This window comes from Vombatus ursinus, unplaced genomic scaffold, assembly GCF_900497805.2.
Source record: "Vombatus ursinus unplaced genomic scaffold, bare-nosed wombat genome assembly UNPS02014832.1, whole genome shotgun sequence".
Lineage (NCBI taxonomy): Eukaryota > Metazoa > Chordata > Mammalia > Diprotodontia > Vombatidae > Vombatus > Vombatus ursinus.
Genome location: NW_020954610.1, coordinates 52,177,564 through 52,185,737, shown reverse-complemented (window position 1 = coordinate 52,185,737; position 8,174 = coordinate 52,177,564). Strand labels below are relative to the sequence as shown.

General features: G+C 39.2%; 1 protein-coding gene and 1 pseudogene across 1 annotated transcript in view; both read right to left on the bottom strand.

Annotated features, from left to right (window-relative positions):
• Positions 1-8,174, bottom strand: part of GRIN2A (glutamate ionotropic receptor NMDA type subunit 2A) — a 466,205-nt gene that overhangs the window by 297,609 nt on the left and 160,422 nt on the right. The gene's annotated exons all lie outside the window — the stretch shown is intronic.
• On the bottom strand, positions 2,321-5,158 carry LOC114025665 (annotated as a pseudogene).

The window sequence follows — 8,174 nt, the reverse complement described above, 5'->3', positions numbered from 1 at the left end:
AGATAGATAGATAGATAGATAGATAGATAGATAGATAGATAGATAGAGGGCACAGGGTGAGTTGAAGATGAAGGGATGATATCTGGAAAATAAAATTAAGTGGTGAGAGAGGATTATACTGGGATAAGGAGAAAGGGGGAGGTAGAATGGGGTAAATTATCTCACATGAAACAGATAAGAAAAGACTTTTACAGTGGAAGGAAAATGGGGGAAGGTGAGAGGGAATGAATGAATCTTATTCTTATAGCATTTGGCTTAAAGAGGGAATAACATACACAATTGGGTATGGAAATCTAACCTACCCTGCAGGAAAATAAGGGGGGAAGGGGACAAGAGAGCAGGGGAATGATAGAGGGAAGGGCAGATTGGAGGAGGGGATAATCAGAAGCAAACACTTCTGAGGAGGGACAGGGTCAAAAGAGAGAATAGAATAAATGGGGGTAGGATAGGATGAAGGGAAATATACTTAGTTTTTTACATGACTACTATGGAAGTATTTTATATGACTAGACATGTATAACCTGTATCGAGTTGCTTGCCATTTCAATGAGAGTGGGTGGGGAGGGAGGAAGGGAGAAAATTTGTAACCCAAAGTTTTAAAAACACATGTTAAAAAAAATTATTTTTACATGCAACTGGGAAATAAGAAATACAGGAAATGGGGTATTAACATATATCCTGCCCTACAAGAAAATAGAAGAGGTAGGGGAAAAGAGAAGGAGGGGAGAGATAGAAGGGAGGGTAGATTAGGGGAAAGGGTATACAGAATGCATGCCATCTTGGGGTGGGGGGAGGGATGAGATGGGAAGAAAATTTGAAACGCAAAATCTTGGGGAAGTGAATGTTGAAAACTAAAAAATAAATTTTTAAAAATGCTTTCATGTTATTGTCTTATTTGACTCTCTCACAGCTCCTCTATGAGTTATGTAGTAAGGGCAGGAATTAATATTTTCATTTGGCAAAGGAGTAAACTGAGGTCTTGGTTAAACAACTTGCCCCAAGTCACACCAGAAGAAAGTGGCAGATCCCAGACTACAGCTCAGATTTTCTGACTCCTGGCCTAATCTTCATTCCACTAGGCCCCACTACTTCTGAAAGACAGTGTGTCCCATTTGCTGATGCCCTCTCTAAAGTGTGGAGCCCAGAACTGAATAAATTATTTCAGATGTGTTCTAGAGTTTCACTGATTGATTGTCTTCTACTTAATGAATTTTACAGATTCAAAGGGAGCACAAAAAATCATTTCATGTAGCCAGATGCCTCCTGATAGGCAAAGTATTATTATTCACTTTTGATAAGTGAGGCAATCAAGCCCCAGAATAGTGACATGACTGACCTAAGATTAAACAGGTACTAAGTGTTGTTCACTTCAATCATTTTTTAGTTTTGTCTGACTCTTCAAGACCCTATTTGAGGTTTTATTGGCAAAGATACTGGAGTGGTTTAACATTTCCTTCTGCAGCTCATTTTACAGATGAGGAAACAGAGGTAAATAGAGATTAAGTGATTTGCCCAGAATCACACAGCTAGTCAGTGTCTGAGGTCAGATTTGAACTCAGATCCTCCTGACTCCAGGGCCAGTATTCTGTCCACTGCACCACTTAGTTGCCCACCATGTTGAAGCCAGAATTAAAACTTAGGCCTCCTGGGTCCCAGTTCTTTTTCCTATAACATAGGTAAAAGGAAATAAGCTTGAGCTTCAACTGATCTTCCCAGACTTAATTCATTTGACTTCCACTCATAAATGCCATACAGCCAAACCTGCCTTCCTGCTGTTTCCCATACATGCCATTCCATTCCCAGTATGCCCAGGATGTCAACCCTGCTTGGAATATATTCTCTTCCTTATCTCTATTTTGTAGAACCCTTCACTTGCCTCAAGGATTCACTAAACTGCCACCTCCTACATGAAGCCTAGGCTTATGCCCCAAATACTAGTCCCTGTTCCAGTGCTTGTTTTATATTTACTCTATGTATTTTTTATACACTTTTCTGTGCATTTGTTGCTTCTTCCCAATAGAAAATTGTCCTCCTGGAGGACAGGGATACTTTTATTTATGTCTTGTTTTCCCCGCACCTAGCACAATGGCATTCAATAAGGTACTAAATGAATGAATAAATGAATGAATGAATGAATGAATGAATCTGGTCCCTGCCCACAAGCCAACTCTATGAAATTCAGATAACAGGGACCTCTTGTCTCACCTGCCTTAAAAGAGAGATAAGAAGTCAGAAAGCAGCCCAGGAGGCATTACTTTCTTCCTGGTGCCTAAAGTCTAATACAGCAATCAAAGAAAACTGGTAAAAAGAACTTAGGGAGTTAGGCTGGGGCAGTGGCAGAGACAGATGTTTTCATGAAGCCCTCCTGCCTCCTGGGGATAAGAGCAGAGATTAACAGGGTGAAGAAGAAAAATTCCACTGTCCAAGAGACTGAATCAGATTATTTTCAGGAACACTGTTCTGTAAAGTCATGTCCCATTTGATCAGAAAGAGAATAGTCTCTGGGCTGGAACTCTGATCGTCAAGCTTATCTTCCCTTCTCCAAAACTGCTGAGGACCTCTGTATGCAAGATAAAACTGAGATGTGCATAATCCACATTATAGCTTCATCCAGAGATCTGGAATAGAGGGAGCCAAAAGGCCCTAACCACCCAAGTGGAAGGAGGTGAATAGTTGTTCACATTATTTCACCGATATTGGGGAAAGGAAGGGGAGGATGGCAAGGGAAGGCTCTCCAATACTGAGAGTCAGGATGCGAGAAGAAAACTCTGATTTATTTACTCAGCTGATGTCATTGGTTGTTGATTAAAATTTTCTTGCATCTGTTTCAAAATGATGATTGTTATGGTTATTGTACAAGAGGTTTCTATATCCCCCCTAGAAATATCAACTCATGCAGACACACTAATGAGACCACTGGTCTCTTTTGGTCTATAGGACAAGATTCTTTTTCTAATCCCTTAGCTCATCATACCACATAGACACTCTACAGGTAAATAGAGGAGTGTAGTGGAAAGAAGCCCAGAAGTCAAGACACTTAGCTTCTAGTCTGGACACTGACAGTACCTGGATGAATGGTTTGAGAAAAAGCAGTTTTACTTCTCTGTGGCTCAGTTTTCCCCTCTGTAGGAAAAACGAAGTATAGCTAATTTTTTCCCTAAAAATGACCTGGAGGTTTCAGTAGACTGGAAACTCATTTGGGGTCAGCTGTACAGCGTGGGCCCTCCTGGATCACTGCCTTGTCATGGCAAAGGGGCTTGTGTAGCTGAATGAAACTATGAACTATGCCATGCAGGGTTATCCAAGATGGACAGGTCATAGTGGAGAGTTCTTTTAAAAAATATATTTACTTTTTTTTATTAGATTGTATTGACAGTTTTCAAATGGATGACAACTGGAATCCCAGGTATAAGAACTCTGAAAATAAAGTCTTCCAAATAAGTAAGTATTCCACAGGGCAACACTCTTCCACCACAGCTACACAATATATGTCTGTACCAGACAGATGCAGTATGCCAACAAGATTACCAAGTATTCATCACATCATCAATCTTGAGAATGCTTCGAACTGTTTCAGCATCTAGGGTCAGAGCACTGACTGACATTAACAAAGTCTGAACTACTAGCTCCCCCAAAATGTTGGAAATTCTACCCTTTCAAACATTAATCCCTGCAATGGTCTCTCCCTGTGCATGCTGATTTCTTAACTCTGTTACAGTAGAAATGGGATTAAGGCCTGAATTTTCAGCCAGAGTAGATGAAATGACTTCCATAGCATCTGCAAAAGCATGGACACAGTATGACTCCATCCCACTCAAAGTGCATGAATATTCAGTAAAACACAAGGCCAACTCTATCTGTGGAACACCACCTCCTGCAAACAATGCTCTCTCTCTCTCTCTCTCTCTCTCTCTCTCTCTCTCTCTCTCTCTCTTTTTACTAAATAGCGAATAACACATAAAGCATCATGAATTGAATGCTTGGCTTCTTCAATCACCAATTTGTTAGATACATGAACAACAGTAACTTTCAGGTCCTGCACAACCTGTAATTTTAAGCAATTTGCTAGAACCATTTAAGTTGACCTCCTCTGCTAGTTTGGCACAGGCAAGCATTTCAGGAGTGAACTGGTCAATATGGGCAACTGGTTTGGTTCCAATAATCTTACAAATAAATTCAACGTCTTCTCTTTCCATATCCTTAACCACCATAATCTTCATTTTGTTTAGGAAATGTAATGCAAGATCACTAAAAGCATCCCTTAGAATAGATTTCTGTATGAAAAGCATATTGCATCTAGATTTCTTAATTTGCTTCACTAAATTGAGACTACAAGCTCTCTCTTCTTGCAATACTCTGTCCATTTGAGCATAGCTACAATTTGATTATCTATATCTGTTTAAGGAGCAGATAAACAAAACTGAATAAGACAAATCATAGCTTTCTTAACTCTGGTTATACCAGTATTTGTCATGTTCTGAGTTACGACCAATATTTCCACCAGTTCATAGTCATCAATTGTCCCTCAGAGATTCTTAACTATTTTAATGTCTCAAAGATCTATACTAGTAGCTGTTGTCGGGTCAATCACCTTCATCACGGCATCTATACTCATTGGAGAAAGCAGGTTTGAGTACTGAGAAACAACCTTTGAGTTTAGTGAAGTGGTCACACTATTTAGCAATGTTTCTCTGTCGGTTCTACTGCCTGTGCCATTTTAGTTAAGATTTTAACACCTCTAACCAAATGTTTTTGGAATGATTCTGAAATGATGGTTAGGTGAATCCCTTTTTGAAGAAGTTTGGTACAGGAATCCAAAAGAGATCCAGAAATGATAACAACAGATGTGTTACCATCACCAGATCACCAATATCTTGTGCTCTAGAGAACACCATCAACATCCTGGCCACCGGATGCAAGACCTGCATTTGTTTCAAAATTGTAGCATCATCTTTGGGAATGGTCACATCACCTTTTCCATCTTGAATCATTTTGCCCATTCCTTTTGGCCCAAGGGCTGGTTCTAATAGCATCCATAACCACTTTGAAGGCAGAGATGTTGCTGAAGCAGATCTAGGCCAGTTTGTTCTGGTCCTGGTAAGCAACTCTTCCCCCAATTGCCAGAACCTCTGGCAGGCCCATTATTTCTGGGACCCATGTTGTCCAGGATAGTCAGTCAGGCTCAACACAGTTCTGTGGTGACTCAAAGGACACATATTGTGTCCAACCCGTGGACTAATGATCTTCAATCAATGCCTCCATGAAGTTTCTAGAAAGCCAAGCTGGTGCCTGACGTAGTGGAGAGTTCTGACAAAAGGCAACCCCCTGGAGATGAAATATCAAACCACTCCAGTATCTTTGCCCAAAAAAAAACCCCATGTGCAATATTAAAATGATAAAAGTTTTGACAATAGAAGACGATCCCCTCATGTTGGAAGGTGTCTAACACACTACTGGGGAAGAGCAGAGGACAACCACAAGTAGCTCCAGAGCTAATGAAGCTGCCAGGCCAAAACTGAAAGGAAGCTGTGAGTGTGTCCGGTGACAATAGGAAAGTCTTATGCTATAAAGATAAGCTGGATGTGTTCAAACAAGAGATGGAAAGATTAAACTTTAACAGAATGATATCTATTCAAATCAAATGCAAACCATTCAACTTCACAATAATACAAATCAATGATCCAACTATTGATGCAGAAAATGCTAATGTTGCTCAGTTCTATGAAGACCTACAACATCTAGAAATAACACCAAAAAAATGTCATATTCATCATAGGGGATTTAGCATCATGGAATGCTAAAGCTGGAATTAAAAAGATAATTAGAATAACAGGCAAATTGGGTCTTGGAGTACAAAATGAAGCAGGGCAGAGACTGATAGAGTTTTGTCAAGATAATTTGCTGGTCATAGTGAACACCCAAACCCAAAAGATGACTCTACACATGGGCATCACCTGTTGATCAGTATAGAAATTAGAATGATTATATGCTTTGCAATCAAAGATGTAGAAGCTATATGTAGCTAGTTAAAAGAAGACCTGGAGCTGAATGTGGCTCAGATTATTAACTTTTTATTGGAAAAGTCAGACTTAAATTAAAAAAAGTAGGAAAAACCATCAGACAACAAAGGTATGACCTAACTAACATCCCTTATGAATATGAAGTGGAAGTGATGGATATGATTTAAGGGATTAGATCTCATAGATAGAGTTCCTGAAAAACTATGGACAGAGATTCATTGTACAAAACGCAGCAGCAACAACAACAAAAAAAATCCCAAAGAAAAAGAAGAGTAAGAAAGTAAAATGGCTGTCTGGTGAGGCTTTACAAATGACTGAGGGGGAAAAAAAGGAAAGCAAAAGGTAAAGGAGAAAGGCAAAGATCTACCCAACAGAATGCAGAATTCCAAAAATTAGCAAGGAGAGATATGAAGGTTTTCATAAATAGGCAATGCAAAGAAATAGAGGAAAACAATAGAATGGGAATGGCAAGCTAGCTCTTCAAAAACCTTTGAGGGGCAGCTAGGTGGCGCAGTTGATAGAGCACTGGCCCTGGATTCAGGAGGATCTGAGTTCAAATGTAGCCTCAGACACATAATACTTGTTAGTCATGTGACCCTGGGCAAGTCACATAACCCTATTGCCTAACCAAAAAAACAAAAACAAAAACAAAAAAAAAAACCTTTGAGATAATGAGGGAATGTTTCATACAAAAATGGGCATGATAAAAGACAGAATCTTAAGGACTTAACAGAAGTAGAAGAGATTAAGAAAAGGTGACAAGAATGCACAAAAGAACTACACAAGAAAGATGATAACATTACCAATAACCACAATGGTGTGGTTAGTGATCTAAAGCCAGACATCCTAGAGAATGAAGTCAAGTGAGGCTTAGGAAGCACTGCTAACAATGAGGCTAGTGAAGGTGAAAGAGTTTCAACTGAGGTATTTAAAATCCTGAAATATTATTCTTTTAAAGTGCTGTACCTCCAGAAAATTTGGAAAACTTAGTGGCCAATGGAATGGAAAAGATCAGTTAACATCCCAATCCAAAAGAAGGACAATTCCAAGTAATGTTCCAATTACCAAACAATCACACTATTTCACATACCAGCAAGATTATGCTTATGATTCTACAAGCCAGATGTCCACCATATATGAACTAAGAATTTAAACAAAAGAGCAGACTGGTTTTTGAAGAAGCAAAGGAACTAGAGACCAAATTGCCAACATTTGCTGGATTATGGAGAAAGCAAAGGAGTTCCAGGAAAAAAAATCTACCTCTGCTTCACTAGCTGCACTAAAGTCATTGTGTGGAGCATGACAAAATGTGGCAGGCCCTCAAAGAGATGGGAGTATCAGATCACCTTATTTGTATCTCTTGAGAAACCCATATGTGGGTCAAGAAGTAATTGTTAAGACTGAACATGGAACAATTGATTGGTTTAAGATCAGAAAAGATATATGACAAGGGTGTATTTTATCACCTCATTTAATTTATATGCAATGTACATTGTGCAAAATCCAGTCTGGACCAGTCAAAAGCCAGAATTAAGGTTGCTGGGAGAAATGTCAACAATATCTGCTATGCAGATGATACCACTCTGATGGCAAAAAGTGAAGAAGAATTAAGAAGCTTCCTGATAAGGTTGAAAGAGAAGAGTATAAAATCTGGCTTGAAGCTTAATATCAAAAAAACTAACCTCATAGCAACTGTTCCCATCATTTACTGGCAAATAGAGGGGAAAGAAATGGAAGAAGTATCAGATTTTATAATCTTGAGCTCAAAGATCACTGCAGATGATGACTGAAGCCACAAAATTAAAAGATGCTTGCTCCTTGGAAAGAAAATTATGGCAATACTGAATCATTTCCATTTGAATTGTCTTAGGAAGATTCTGAAGATCACCTGGCAGGATATGATACCAGATGCTGAGGTCCATTCTTGAACTAAACTGCCAAGCATTCCAACTCTAATTCAGAGAGCACAACTCTGATGGATTGGCCACATTGTTCAAATGCAAAACATATGCTCATCAAAAAGTCTATTTTATGGACAATTCACACAGGGCAAGCATTCACATGGTGGTCAGAAGAAGTGATACAGGGACACTCTCAAGGTCTCTCTTAAGAACTTTGGAATTGATTGTGTGACATGGAAGACACTGGCACAGG